General features: G+C 44.8%; 1 pseudogene; it reads right to left on the bottom strand.

Annotated features, from left to right (window-relative positions):
* Window positions 1-1,256: 1,256 nt before the first annotated feature.
* Window positions 1,257-16,605, bottom strand: part of LOC142803180 (uncharacterized) — a 40,913-nt pseudogene continuing 25,564 nt past the window's right edge.

Genomic DNA, 16,605 nt, shown 5'->3' with positions numbered 1-16,605 from the left:
GCTCGTACCGCTTCAGCCAAGTGTCGAGATCGATCGTACCATCACCGGAGAAAGTGCCGGGATCCCGGAGGTGCGGTAGTGTGACGTAGGTGGTGGCTTGGACTGATGAGGGCGGCGTAGAGGAAGTACCAGCAGTCGAAGCAGTCAAAAGGTCGCCGATGGTGCGACCGCTGCGCGTCTCCATCGAGGTACGGGGGTCGTCCACCTCCACCAATAATGTTACGAGTAACTTGTTTAATGAGCTATTTACAGCGCAGAGAACCCGACGAGCAAGATGGCGTCAGACCAGCATCCAACGGAAAAACCCACTTTCCTCTTTCTTGCAGCCATGTTTAGCGGCTGTTTTGTATCAATATTAAAGTAAAAAATCTGTAGCTGTTACATTTAACTGCTTACTTTTTTCAATTCACATACAAAAAATTATGCAAAAGCTAGATGACAAACTTTCCTTAATGCCTACTGGAAACTCACCTGCTGCAGTGCCCCCGACCTCAGCCAGCTCAGCAGATGGGCCTGTGTAACAGAATATATTGAATGTTTCATAGAAAGCCTACGGTAATGAATCGTCTACCACCACACTACTATGTTTCCTTGCATAGGCTGAAGCTATGTGTCACAAAAGGTTTAACATTCTAAAACATAATGGGCTCTAATGGACATTGCTGTGGAAGATTTTGGACTAACTTGGACTACCTAAGGTTCTTTAGAGTGCACTAACACAACACAGTCAACATGCAACTAATGCCTTGTCTAGCTTAAAACACGGTCGCAGTGGCTAGATTTGAGCCAGTGCTCTGGGGCTCAGCAGTCAACGGCCCTTTGCTACAGATACACAGGGTAAATATAACTGGAATAATGAATTTTTATCAAGAACAGCAATTGTGGGCAGTCCAACGGGCCCACAACCCAGCAGAGAGGCTTGATCTTTCTGCTCCCACGTGGTAGCGGCCCGTGACGTGTTGGAGTGCGTCCCGATAGACCAGATTATAAAGTTTGCCCTTCTATCCATCCATCAAGAATTGGGATAACTGTGTACTCACCTGCTGTAGAGGTACTTGAAGGGGCACTAAGAATGGATGGGGTGGCTGTAAATATAGGTGTAGTATTGTGCGGCGGATGCGTTCCACAGAGTGACGGAGAACGCGGGGCACGGCACTGAAGCGCCGGCCAACAAGAAGTACGAAGCAGCCGGCAGCCAAGCAGGAACTCTTTTTATATACACAAGCATCAATATATACACATATCTATAATGCCCCCTAGAGGCCAACCAACCAGTTCCAAAACCGGAACCGAAACTGCAGTACCATATCCCCCACCCTGAAACAAACAGCATTAACATTAACAGAATCAGCATGAGGTGTGTCTGGCACAATAATCAAGAACATGCAACAGTGTCACCTCACCCGTGGTTGAGCTCTACTCGAGTAGATAAGGTAGCAGCCCAGAGTTTTCTGTAGATTGATATCAAAAAAAGAATAAAAACCATATCGGATATTCACTAAGCTGGTTGCAGCGTGCAACTTATCATTTCTAGCAGGCTTCTGGCCTGCAGTGGTGGCGAGTTTCTCACTAGCAGGTTGCCAGTGTTCCTGTGATGTGTTGTCTGCATAGAATGCTTAAGGAAATTATGACTTCAAAGCAAGCCGAGCCAGTCACATACCTTTTATATATATCAGCATATGTCCGTAATTCTTATGTTACTCATTCAAACGCACAAAGAATTTGTCTTTATGTGCTATAGTGCCACAGCACATTTAGAATACTTTACTATACAACTAGTGTTATCCACTTGAATTCGGGTAATCCAAATGCAGGAATATGAAATGCATACATGCTGCTTTGTAGTCCATGTTTTGAACTTTGTCTTGCCTATGCTCCATTGTTAAAGTAAGTTTACTAGGGTTAAAATGCCACTCAAAGAATGATGCAATAGCTTTCACAGTTCATTTGTTATTTGCTATATTTAAAACATTCTGGGTATAATATCATAGTAACAATATGTAATAGCTCTAGACACAAATGTGCAAAAGTTTCGCTCACATTAAACATTTTTTTATTTCAGCACCTCCTGCTCAGAACGGACTTGGTCCTTCAAGGACTCGTCTCGGAGCTCCCCCGCAGGAGCGCCTGCGCAAGTAGGCGTTTGGTGTGTAGCGACATCACGGACCCGAGCTAACGGGGGAGTTTCGGCTCCCTCCCACGCTTAGCCGGGCGTGGCTTTGCCATGTCCGGGGAAAAGGGGATCCTGGGGGTTGAGCCAAAGCTGGGTGATTGGACCTTGAAGGCCCCCGCAGAGGCAACACACCTCTTTGGCCCCGGCTTCACGTAGACGGCACCCCTGGGCTGACCCACCCAGGGGAAATCGGCAGTCGCCTTTTCCTATCTCTCTCTTCCTACATCTTAGTCTTTTCTCGTCTTTAAATCTGTCCTGTCTTCTTCTCTCTTCCATTTACTTCCGATTTTTCATGGCGGCAAGGGTTAACCTTGTGTAATTACTCAACCTTGAGTAGTTATATTTGGTTATAGTGGCAATGTACGGCTGGCGTCTGCAGCCTTATGCTATTAAGTGCTTCAGCGTCCCCTGGTTGGACTCCATGGTGGGTGGTCGCGATTGCTGCCGAACAAAAAGTACACTACTATGGGAACACCTGCATTTCCCCGTCTCCTAGATCGTCTCCCGCCTAAGAGGGGACGCACCGATGACATATCAATTTTCAGCCAACCCAGACAATGCTTTCCCAAATTCCATGTTGTGCACAGCGAAAACCCAACAAAACAAGCCAGAGCAATATCTCCATTTCTTGTTGCTAAATCCCTGACAGAGGTCTTTGGCCCAGGATACAAGGTTACAAAAATGGCTAGCAGAGACCTTCTCCTTGAGCTGCCTGAAAAACACCACTATGAAAAAACTTGGCAGTCTCGTAGCATTTGGTAATATCCCAGTATCTATTTCACCTCATAGATCAATGAACACCTCACGCGGAGTTGTTTCAGAAGCAGACCTTCTTGAAATATCTGAACAGGAACTGCTTGAAGGGTGGAAAGAGCAAAATGTCACAGATGTGAAACGAATCGTCATGAGACGAGACAACAAAGAAATACCTACCAAACATTTAATACTCACCTTCGCATCTAGCACACTGCCTTCATCTATAGACACAGGATACATCAAACTCTCTGTCCGTCCCTACATTCCCAATCCAAGACGGTGTTATAAATGTCAACGATTTGGTCATGGCTCGCAGAACTGCCGGGGTCAGGAAACTTGTGCAAGATGTGGTAGCCACGGCCACCCATCTGATAACTGTGTTACTACGCCTCACTGCGTGAATTGTGACGGGGAACACGCCGCGTATTCGCGTTCTTGTCCTAACTGGAAGAAAGAAAAAGAAATAATCACTCTTAAAGTCAAAGAAAACATCACATTCAAAGAAGCAAGACGAAGAGTGGCGCCATTTTACGGCGCAACATATGCTGATGTGGCGCGTGAGGGGGCAACGCCGCACCAGCCCTCGCCACCCCTTCGGCCTGCGCAGGTGCCACAGCCGTCGGCTGTGGCACCTGCGCAGGCCGACTGTCTGATCGTACCGGCCTAAAGCGGGTACGCAACGACGACATAAACTTCTTCAACCAGCCAGTAGAAACTTTTCCCCGCTTCCACGTCATTCACTGCGAAAAAACCGGAAAGCAAGCCAGGACCGTATCTCCTTTCGTAGTTGCCAGGTGTGTTAATGAAACTCTCGGGGCTGGATACAAAGTAACCAAAATGGCTAGCGGAGACCTTCTTCTCGAAATTCGGGACAAAGCACAATTTGTAAAGCTAGACAGCCTCTCAACGTTTGGTGACGTGCCGATCACCGTAACACCACACAGATCCATGAACATCACTCGCGGAGTAGTATCTGATGCAGACTTACTTGAACTCACCGAAACTGAACTTTTGGAAGGGTGGAAGAGCCAAAATGTCAATAATGTACAGAGAATTATAATCAGAAGAGATAATAAGAAAATACCAACGAAACACTTGATACTCACGTTTGCATCCAGTAAACTACCAGATTCCATACAAACAGGGTACACAAAGACATCTATCAGACCGTATATACCAAACCCTCGTCGTTGCTTCCAATGCCAGAGGTATGGCCATGGCTCTAAAACGTGTCGTGGTCGCCAGACTTGTGCACAATGTGGAGTCCTAGGCCACGTGTCTGAGAACTGCAAACAACCGCCACACTGTGTAAACTGCGAAGGAAACCATGCCGCATATTCACGCTCCTGCACCTACTGGAAAAAAGAAAAAGAAATAATTACATTGAAGGTGAAGGAGAACATTACGTTTAAGGAAGCACGGCGAAGAGTCGCTCCATTCTATGGACCTACATACGCTGATGCGGCGGGTCAGGGGGCACCGCCGCACCAGCCCTCGCCACACCTTCGGCCCGCGCATACCGAGCCGGCGGTTGTGGCACCTGCCCCCAAGGCGGCTGTAGCCCAGGCTACACCGCCTGCTCCCAAACAGAGGCCGGAGACTCCAGAGTCTTCGGGTCTCAAGTCCTCCCCTCACCAGGCGAGGCCTAAAATCCGAACTAACAGCACGCACGTGCGGGCATCCAGTGCCTCCGAGGAGGCAATGGATACGTCGGCACCCTTGGTGCCGAAAGAGCGGCGTGGCTCCTTGGAGCGCGCCAAGAAAACAAAAAAGCAAATAACAGGGCCTGGTGATGGCCCTGTTAAGTGAACTCAAACTCCCCGTCTAAACAGCCACTCGCTCTTCGTACACACAGCATTATTTTACATTCACCATGAACACTCAAATTATACAATGGAACGTCAGGGGCCTTCTCAGAAACCTTGACGACATCCAAGAACTCTTACACGAACACACACCAAAAGTGCTGTGTGTACAAGAAACACACCTTAATTCAAAACACACAAATTTTCTTCGCAAACACGTTATTTTTCGAAAGGACCGTGATGATGCCATGACATCATCCGGAGGTGTTGCCATCATAGTGAAACAAGGAACTGCATGCACACACCTACAACTACAAACATCCCTTGAGGCAGTGGCTGTTCGAGCGGTTCTTTTTGATAAACTGATCACAATCTGCACTATCTACATTCCTCCTAGCTATCAGCTGCAAAAACGTGATTTACACTCTCTAATTGATCAACTTCCGGAACCTTATGTTCTCCTTGGAGACTTTAATGCGCATAGCAGGCTATGGGGTGACTCTCGGTATGACGCGCGAGGTCGGCTGATCGAGCAGTTCCTTATCTCATCGAGCGCGTGTCTCCTAAATCGAAAAGTACCAACCTATTATAACCTCGCTAGTAACACCTACTCCTCTATAGACCTGACCATAGTATCTCCATCTCTTGTGCCTCTACTACAGTGGAAAGTCGTCAGTAATCTGTACGGAAGTGACCACTTCCCCGTAGTTTTGAGCACAACGACAGTAACTGAGTGTCCGCCACGCGTTCCTAAGTGGCTCATAAACAGAGCCGACTGGGAACAGTTTTATACTATCGCTTGTCTAGGTTGGAATGACATCTGTACTTTGAACATTGATGTTGCTGTGAACTACTTCACAGCGTTTTTGATTGATGGTGCAACAAAATGCATCCCACAAACAAATGGACACCCTGGAAAACGATGTGTGCCATGGTGGAACGATGAATGCCGAAACGCGCGCAAACAGCAAAACAGAGCTTGGAGGCTGCTTCGTAACTCACCGACAGCCGAAAATCTTGAAACCTTCAAGAAAATAAAGTCTCAAGGCAGGAGAACGCGTCGGCAGGTCAGAAGAGAAAGCTGGCAGAAGTTTTTATCAGGGGTTAATTCATATACACAGGAGGCTAAAGTATGGAACATGGTCAGTAGGATAGCAGGAAAACAAGTACACGCACTTCCACTCGTAAACACTCAGGGTGATACCTTGGAAGATCGGGCAAACTTCCTCGGTGCACACTTCAAACAGGTATCCAGCTCGTCCCACTATACTGACACTTTCCAAAAATACAGAACAAGAATAGAAAAGCAGAAACTCGAACACAAATCCACTAGATACGAGGCATATAACCAAGCTTTCAGTCTAGCTGAGCTCCGAACATCTCTAAACTCCTGCAGTACTTCTGCCCCAGGCTCTGACCGTGTGATGTATGAAATGTTAAAAAACCTACCAAACGAAACCCGAAAAACGCTACTTTGTTTCTACAATGCTATTTGGTCTTCTGGCACTATTCCTACCGCCTGGAAAGAGGCTATTGTTATTCCCATTTTGAAAGAGGGCAAGGACCCTTCTTTACCCTCGAGTTATAGGCCTATAGCACTTACAAGCTGCTTGTGCAAAGTCTTCGAAAAAATGATAAACTGCCAACTTGTACATTTTCTTGAAACAAATAATTTGCTCGACCCATTTCAGTGCGGGTTTCGAGAAAGTAGATCCACCACAGACCACCTTGTTCGTATCGAGGCACAGATCAGAGACGCCTTCGTTCATAAACAATATTTTCTCTCTGTGTTTCTCGATATCGAAAAGGCTTATGATACAACATGGCGTTTCGGAATTTTAAGAGACCTGTCACACCTTGGCGTGCGCGGAAGAATGTTTCATATAATCGAAAGTTACCTGTCAAACCGGACATTCCGTGTCCGTCTGGGCAGTGTGCTCTCTCAAACATTTATCCAGGAAACAGGCGTGCCACAAGGTGGTGTGCTTAGTTGCACACTTTTTATTATTAAAATGAATTCTTTGCACTTGTCCATTCCCCGCAATATGTTCTATTGTACATACGTCGACGACGCTCAGCTTGGCTTCAAGTCATGCAACTTGGCCATGTGTGAGCGGCAGGTTCAGCTGGGTTTAAATAAGGTCTCCAAATGGGCAGATGAAAACGGATTTCGGCTTAACCCACAAAAAAGCACGTGTGTCTTGTTCTCTCGAAAGAGAGGCATGCACTCGGAACCTGACATTCGACTGAACGGGCAACGTCTGTCCGTCAAAGCCGAGCATAAATTCTTAGGCTTAATCGTGGACAACAAGTTGACCTTCGTACCCCACATAAAGTATTTAAAAACAAAATGTTTAAAAGCCATGAATGTTATAAAGGTGTTGTCGCATACTACGTGGGGTAGTGACAGGAAATGCCTCATGAACCTGTATAGAAGCCTAATTCGCACCCGCTTAGATTATGGGGCCATTGTTTATCAGTCTGCGACTCAAAGTGCTTTGAAGATGCTGAATCCCGTGCACCATTCCGGCATCCGCCTTTCTACGGGTGCTTTTCGCACCAGCCCCGTAAAAAGCCTTTACGTTGAGTGAAATGAGTGGTCGCTTCATCTGCAAAGAACCTACATGTCCTTTGTATATTTCCTTAAGTTGAAGGCAGACAAGAGGCACCCCTCATACTCTACTATTAATGACTTGTCGAGCTCCATTCTTTTCCAAAACAGGCCTTCAATGAGGCAGCCCTTCTCAGTTCGCCTGAAGGGTCTAGCTGAGGACACTGGAGTGTCACTCGAACACAGTTTAATGGCTCCTGTAGCATACCCGCCACCGTGGCAGTGGCAGACTATAGATTGCGATGTGTCTTTCCTAGAAGTTACTAAACATGCGCCTATTGCCCATATTCGAACATACTTCTTGGAACTTCAACACAAATACACACGTCCTGAGTTTTTTACAGATGCCTCTAAGTCTAACTCCTCTGTGTCCTACGCTGCTGTTGGCCCTTCCTTTTCGGATGCTGGCCCGCTACATCCAGGCACAAGTATCTTCACAGCGGAAGCTTACGCGATACTCGTGGCAGCTAAACACATAAAACAATCACAAATACAAAAAGCAGTAATTTATACAGACTCCCTCAGTGTGGTAACGGCTCTGCAAAGTCTTAAAAAACAAAAAACCCCTGTCCTCGTTTCACTTTACTCCATTTTATGCACACTCTACACGCTCAACCGACATGTTGTTGTGTGCTGGGTGCCAGGGCACCGTGAGATTCAAGGCAACATGATGGCGGATCAGCTTGCTGCATCCGCCCACGAAAGCACCGCCATTACACCTTTATCGAACCCGGCCCTTGATCTAAAGCCGTCTCTCAAACGAAATCTCAGGGACTACTGGCAGAGCAAGTGGGATACACACACACAAAACAAACTACACATTATTGAGCCACACCTTGGTCATTGGCTGCCAGTATCAAAATCGCGTCATACAGAGGTAATACTTACAAGACTCAGGATAGGACACACATACACGACACACACACATCTTTTGTCGGGTGGGGATCCACCATTGTGTGACAGATGTGGTGAAGGATTAACAGTCCTTCACATTTTAATTCAGTGCAAACAATATGACGCTCTAAGAAAACAACACTTTCCATTACCCTACCGACAACATATACTTTTACACCCTGCAATGTTCGTCGGTAGGGAACCGCTTTTTAGTCATAAGTCATTATTCGAGTTTTTAAGAGAAATTCATAGTTTTCATATCATATTCCCCGGCATTCCGTAGCACGACCTCTCCTGGGAGGTTTTCGCTGCGGTGGCTACACAAGAAAGCACTTGCCTCACGGCCCTTGGACGCAAGGGTATGAACGAGTGAGGCACTTGTGCTAATGCCATACATATCCATCATCGTCTTTTATTATCACCAACTTTCATCACCTATTCGCACCACATACCTTTCACGGCATGGTCATGATTTTACTACCTTACGTTTTTACCCGCCTTACCGCGAGGAACTTTATGGCCCTTATACAGCCGCTAATCACACTCATCGTCCACATTCCTTGTCCTATGAACTGGCGCTCTTTGGCCATCAAATGGCCCTTGCGCCAAAAAACGCCATATATCATCATCCATTTTATGCACACTGTACACACTCAAACAACATGTTGTAGTGTGCTGGGTGCCAGGGCACCGTGAGATTCAAGGCAACGTGAGGGCGGATCAGCTCGCTGCATCCGTCCACAAAAGCACTGCCCCTACACCCATATCAATCCCGGCCCTTGATCTTAAGCCGTCTCTCAAACGAAACCTCAGAGTATACTGGCAGAGCAAGTGGGATACACACACACAAAACAAACTACACGTTATGAAGCCACACCTTGGTCATTGGCTGCCCGTATCGAAATCGCGTCATACAGAGGTAATACTAACGAGACTCAGGATAGGACACACACACACCTTTTGCCCGGCGCGATCCACCATTGTGTGACAGATGTGGTGAAGTATTGACAGTCCTTCACATTTTAATTGAGGGCAAACAATTGGACACTGTAAAAAAACAACACTTTCCATTACCCTACCGACAACATATACCTTTACACCCTGCAATGTTTGTCGGTAGGGAACCGCTTTTTAGTCATAAATCATTGTTAGCGTTTTTAAAAGAAATTCATAGCTTTCATGTCATATACCCGGGCATACCGTAGCATGACCTCTCCAGAGAGGTTTTTGCTGCGGTGGCTACACAAGAAAGCACATGCCTCACGGCCCTTGGACGCAAGGGTATGAACGAGTGAGGCACTTGTGCTAATTCCATACATATCCACCATCGTCTTTTATTATCACCAACTTTTGTCATCTATTCACACCACACACACCTTTCACGGCATGGTCATGATTTTATTACTTGTATGTTTTTACCCGCCTTACAGCGAGGAAATTTATGGCCCTTATACAGCCGCTTATCACAATGATTGTCCATATTTTTAGTAAGATGCACTGGCGCTCTTTGGCCGTGAAATGGCCCTTGCGCCATAAAACATCAAACATCATCATCATCGTCTCAGAGCTCCTTCCACCTGTTCTTCCAGATGCGAAGCTCTTTCGTCACTTGTCGTAGCTCACCACTTGCTATCATAGATTCATCCAATTCGGATGTACTCAATGAACGCTGCCCTTTGGGCTTTGCACAGTTTTGCAAGATAAAAAGAAAACTTAATGTTACCCATCGAGTAGTAACAGTGTAAGAAACATCTGGAGTTATCAGATGAAACACACGAACTTTGGAATGTTTGTGGTGTGCTTCTCCCTCTTGCATCTGCAGGATGAACTCAAAATTCTGCTTTCTGGCAGATGCCTTGTTCTCTTTTTTTTTCTTTAGCAGCCTGGAAGCCACACAATAATAGTTACCTTCATGGTTGAAAGTGCGCACTCTATTTATTATTACTTAGTGCAGCTGGCCTCCTCTCGACTTAGTCAGCATCAATGCAACCTCGTCAAAGGATTAAAAGCATTGCGCGCTCGTCGACTCACTAGAGTACCAGCGCCTAATGATCACGGCGTAAAGGCGCAGAATAAGCAAGAATAATCGTTTGTGTAGTATATGTGCACCTATATTTTCCTCGTTTCGCCTTGACGTGCTGCGATAGGACACTGGCAAGTCGGTGCGGATCGACAGCCGCGCAATACTTTTAAAATTTATAATGCTTTTTTAATCACTGTTTAGGCGACGCAAATGTGGTGCAGCGTTTTATTGTCGAACCAAGATATAATGAAATACATCAAAATTCTTTGTTTGTTCCTTTTATCCTAGCGCAACCCACCATGGGAGATCAACCATGAAACGTACGGTGTCTTCCTATTTAAAAAGAAATGTTCATAATTTCGAAATGTTAAAGTTTTGATGAATGTGCTTGATTTTGATAACTTTTTATTTTTTGTATTGATGAACTTAGCATTCAATTCTTCTTGTCTCTTGAAGGATATCGCAAACTGCCTCGCATACGCTCCTGTGGCTAAACCCAGCACGGTAGCCCCAAAGGAAAGAAGAACCGGAAGGGATAAATATATTATCAACCTTCAAAGCGGTTCATCTAGAAGTCTTTTCTCTGATTGGTGAATAATCTGCTTGTTAAAAAGAAATGATCAAGAGATTCACACTTATCGCAATGGAGGCATAAAGGTGACTGTACCAGTGTATGTAAGAATTCGGTAGGGGGACTCGGCATCATATTTTGGTAACTGCAATCTCGGTCCTTCTGGAGGAACACTATCGATTCTTTCAACGATAATTGAGGTGAGGGAACTCAAAAACTGACAATGCAGACTTAGCAAAGTTGTACAATATGACAAATTTTTCGAAACGCGCCGCAGTTACAAACGCCAACGTCGGCGAAATAGACATTATCGGACTGTTACATGATAAAAGTGCGAGTGCATCTGTTTGCTCATTTAGAGGTATACTTCTGTGCCCTGGTACCCACACCAAGTGAATAATACTTATATGTCTTAGAATGAAGGAATAAAATAGTTCTAAAGAAATTGAAAAATTTGATGCAGATAATGAGAAACAGGCAAATAGGCTGTCTGTCAGAGTGACGGCTTCTGATAATGATAGTGTATGGTCGCCCATTCGATGTCGTCACCGACCATCATGCACTATGCTGGCTTTCATCATTGAAGGATCCCTCAGGCCGTCTCGCCCGTTGGGCTCTTCGTTTACAAGACTACGACATCCGCGTGCTGTACCGCAATGGACGCCAGCATGCTGATGCCGACGCCCTCTCGCGCTCCCCCCTGCCTGAAGGTGATGTGCTCTGCTCAGTATCCTCGGCTGCTGTTTCTGCCATTGACGTTGACATAATCGCTACCGAACAGCGAAAGGATAATTGGATCGGCCCGCTGATCGACTTGCTCTCTGATCCATCCGCAACGCCATCCACGCGTGCATTGCGTCGTCAAGCTCGCCATTTCGCCATTCGTGACGGCCTTCTACACCGACGCAATTACGATGCCGACGGCCGGCAGTGGTTACTCGTGATACCCCGCAGTCTGCGGTCAGAGATATGTGAATCCTTCCATTCTGATCCGCAATGCGCGCACTCTGGGGTATTCAAAACCTACCATCGCATTCGACAACGCTACTTCTGGCGCGGGATGTACCGCTATGTGCAGCAGTTCGTTCGCTCTTGCCTCACTTGCCAACGCCGTAAACCGTCAGCTCACATGTCGCACGCCACTCTACAACCATTACCTTGCCCTGACCGTCCCTTTGGGCGCGTAGGTATCGATTTGTATGGACCACTTCCTCTGACGTCGGCTGGTAACCGCTGGGCCATCGTTGCCGTTGACCATTTAACGCGATACGCCGAAACCGCCGCTCTCCCTGCGGCTGCTGCGCGCGATGTTGCGTCCTTCCTGCTGCATCGATTTATACTGCGCCACGGACCAGCCCAAGAGCTTCTCAGCGATCGAGGCCGTGTCTTCTTGTCGGAAGTCGTCGAAGCCATTCTGACGGAGTGCCATTCTGTCCACCGCAAAACTACTGCTTACCACCCACAGACGAATGGCCTCACCGAACGCTTTAACCGCACCCTCGGCGACATGCTTTCTATGTACGTCGCTGCCAACCACACTAATTGGGATAATATACTGCCCTTCGTCACCTACGCCTACAACACCGCCCCTCAGAGCACGACTGGTTTTTCACCTTTCTACTTGCTGTACGGAAGGCACCCGTCGCACACCATGGACACGATACTCCCGTACACGCCGGATCCATCTGAGTGTACACCTATTTCCGAGACAGCCAGGCTTGCTGAAGAGTGTCGCGAGCTTGCCAAGACTTTTACGACGCAAGAGCAAGAGCGGCAGAAGAGTATCCGTGATGCCAGCACCACTTCTGAGCCCACGTTCCTTCCTGGTGCGCTTGTATGGCTCTCGATCCCGACCTCTGCCGCTGGCCTCTCTTCCAAACTACGTCCCAAATACGAAGGCCCCTACCGTGTCATCGAGCGCACCTCACCCGTCAACTATCTGATCGAACCCGTTGAACAATCTTCGGACATGCGCCGCCGTGGGCGAGACATCGTCAACGTGGAGCGCCTGAAGGCTTATTATGACCCGCTCATAATAACAAGCTGTTAGGTCGCCAGGCGGCTCCCTCTTCGACCCCGGGGTAATTGTAGCGAAGCCTCCGAACTATGAAATGGGTCGAACTCTTGAGTACCTTCTAGTGGGGCTACCCATCAAGGACGCCGCTCGCACTGAGAGCCCGTGCTTGGCCGTTACTGTCGCCATTGTGCTTGCTCGCTGTGGACCGGCTATTAAACGCCTTAACAATAGGGGTACTTTCTGTAGAGCTAATATAATGGCAAGTAATTTTGCGTGATAAGTAGGAGTAAAGTCAGGTAAGCAAATAAAAAAAACCAATCCAAAGATAACAATGCAATTCCCACCCCTACTGAAGCGTCAGTTGCTATCAATGCAGCCGTTTCTAATCTAGATAAATGGTCCTCCAAACTGCAATATAAGTATCTACTAGGTAAATGGTTGCGATTCTTAGGTAATATGTTGTCAATATCTATTCGACTTCTTTGTACAGATCTGCCTATAATTAGTACTTCACGTATCTACACTTGTAATGTTTCAAATTGTGTCTGTGTGAAAATTACTTAGGGATACCGTAATCTTGGCCAATGATGGTAAAAAATTTCCTGCGGATGATTAAGAAAAATATATTTTGATCCCAATGGCGATGCATAGATCTTTAGAAATGTACGCACGGTTAGGATGTTAAACCGAGTACGAAGAGAAGGCAGGCATGATTCTTTGTATAAAATAGTATTTGATACAATTTTTGGAAGTGCAAGACATGATCGTATTAATTTGCATTTTGAAAGAACCAGTGGTCGTAGTTTGTAAGCAAGTGCACCAGAAAACAAGACGCAGCCGAACTCGAATATTGGGCGAATATACATGCAGTAAATCATGACGAGAATATCACGGCATAAACCTTAACGTTTGTTGCATAGTCTACGAAACATCCCCAGCGAACGTGTTCCTTTGGCAGCCATATTTTCTATATGTGGACTCCAATGAAGTCTTTCAGTGAAAAAGTGATCTCTAAATACCTAACAGATTCTACCTGAGGTATAAGGTCTTGCCAGTGATGCAAAGCGATATGTACCGGAACACTCAGAGGAAAAACTACCATCGCACTTTTTTACTTTTTTTGACATTCAGTGATAAGTTTGTTTTTTCTAACCACGTTTCTGGAGCGTTCATATACGTCTGCAAACTTCGATAAAGTGGATGAATACCTCCAGCTGTAGTAAAAAACGCGATATCATCGGCATACACATACACTTGCACGTCCTTCTGTATAGGAATAGTGCATAGTAAAATAATAAATAATAGTGGCGATAACACTGATCCTTGTGGGAGACCTCTAGTTTGTTTGTGCCTCAAAGACGACAAACCAGATTGAGAACAGTAAAATTCTCTGTCGTTTAAAAATAATGTACCCATGCTACAAAGTATTTTGGTAGGCCTGCGTTTTTAAGTGAATTAATTAGTTTTGAATGTTCCATGCTGTCATAAGCTTTTGTGATGTCTAGAGTTATTAAGACGGCATATTGTTTCTTATAATGGGCAAGATGTTTTATACTTTCTGAATCGACATGGGCACACCTAATGGAGCAACCATTCGGCATGGGCTTAAGACCATGCTTTGATTCAATCTATTATCTATCCTAATGTGTAAGGTCCTTTCAATTAGCTTTGCCAGACTAGATATAAGTGCTATAGGCCTGATGTTATCTAACATAAACCCAGCACCTTATTTTTTTAATAAAAGAATTTTCTTAGCAATTCTCTAATCAGGTGGAATCAATGAGTTTCTGATAGAGTGGTTAACCAATGTCAGGAGGTCCTGGGGTAGAATTTTATAAATGATTTTTATTGTCGAAGTAGTTATGCCATCAGGACTTGGTGCAGTTTTGGGCAAGTTTCTCACTACTTGTTCCAACTCTGAAGCAGTGATCTCCTCAAAACCGTCACTTTTCTCGGGAGACCACATGTAGTAGTAGTAGTAGTAGTATTTTTATTTACAGTAAGCCGGATACAGAGCTCACTGCAGGGGCAAAGGGCTAAAGGCGAACAGCCTGACAAAGGCCCTTGTCCCTCCGCAGTCCGTGACAGTGCAAAGCTTAGACATCAGCACTGACAAACAATATATATATTCAATACATTGGTTTCAAGCAACCTGAAATTGTAAACACAAAATGCAAACATAAATAGCATAAGAAGTTTACATAACACATTTTAAGAATTAGAGGTCACTCTCGTTAAAATTCACAACTAAGCAATATCAATGAAACAACTCAAAAACATACACAAAATGCATGCGGATACAATGAATTCCGCTGTATACACTCGTATAATTGACATAGAAGTTTATGAACAATTTAAGCATTTGCAGAGGCATGAGACTCCATTACGTAGTTTCGATAGTGTAGACCGGTGGTTATGAATAAGTTCTTTATTTGTTTCTTGAAAGTCGCACTACTAGCCCTAAAGTTCAATTGATCTGCAAGGGTATTTAAAACCTGAGGTACCTGGTAAGCAATACTTTGTTTTCCATATTGGGTTCTTGTTCTAGAAGCTCGTTTCTTTTGTTCTCGCATACTGTAGTGTGGTCTTCCGGTGCAACTTTCTTCATATAGCTTAGTCTTTTGTATTAACTGAAGTAATTTAAAATGATATAATTGATCAATTCTGAGTATGGAATGTTTAATGAATAGTGGAGCAGTGCGCAAGTCTTGTAGATTCCCCCTGTAATATTCAAAGCAGCGCAACATTTTCTTTTGTATAGTTATTAACTTATGGTAATTCCCTTGTGATGTCGTTCCCCAGACTAACATCCCATAACTTACTTTAGAATGGAAGAGTGCATAGTACATACTTATTTTTAACCTCAATGGGATCAAGTGCATTGTTCTAAAAAAACAACCAACTATTCGCGCTAATGTGGTGATCAGATGATTTACATGCGTGTTCCAGTTTAATTCTTCCTGAAACCATACACCAAGAAACTTTTGTTCCCTAACATGTGCGATGCAATTTCCTTCGAATTTTACAGCTATGTTACTAATAGGTTTGTTTAAAGGTCGGAATATCATATAGGTTGTATTTTTGCATTCAAGCGCAGTCCATTTTGCCTTAACCAATTCAAAAGATTGCTTAGATAATTATTTACACTGACCTCAAGTCATATTAGATTGTCTGATGAAAAGAAAACATTCGTATCGTCAGCGTACATTATAAGTTCATGAGAATGAGGTATATCGACAATATCATTTATATAGGCAAGGAACAATATTGGCCCCAGTATAGACCCTTGGGGGACTCCTTGGTTCAACTTTAACTTTGCAGAAATAGTGTTACTCAGTTTTACATATTGATAACGATCTTCTAGGTAACTTTTAAACAGTTGTAGTGCAACTCCACGCACCCCATAACTTGATAAATTATGAATCAATGATTTGAATTGTATGGAGTCAAATGCCTTTTGAAGATCGAGGAAGAGCCCAAGAGTATATTTTTTGTTTTCCATATTTTCGATTTTCTTATCTTTGATATACAGTAGAGCTTGTTCTGTTGATTTATTTTTTTGAAAACCATACTGACTTTTTGTTATTATTTGGTGCTTATCAAAAAAGGATGCAAGTCTATCATAAATAACCCTATTCAAATATTTTGGATATTGTTGGAAGCATGGATATAGGTCGATAATTCGCTAAAGTATTGATATCACCACCTTTATGTACTGCAGTGACTTTTGCTACCTTTAGCTGCTCTGGAAATAC

Source organism: Rhipicephalus microplus, chromosome 3 (genome assembly GCF_043290135.1).
Source record: "Rhipicephalus microplus isolate Deutch F79 chromosome 3, USDA_Rmic, whole genome shotgun sequence".
In the NCBI taxonomy this organism is placed as follows: Eukaryota; Metazoa; Arthropoda; class Arachnida; order Ixodida; family Ixodidae; genus Rhipicephalus; species Rhipicephalus microplus.
The sequence above is the reverse complement of the archived record's forward strand: the minus strand, read 5'-3'. Positions and strand labels throughout refer to the sequence as shown.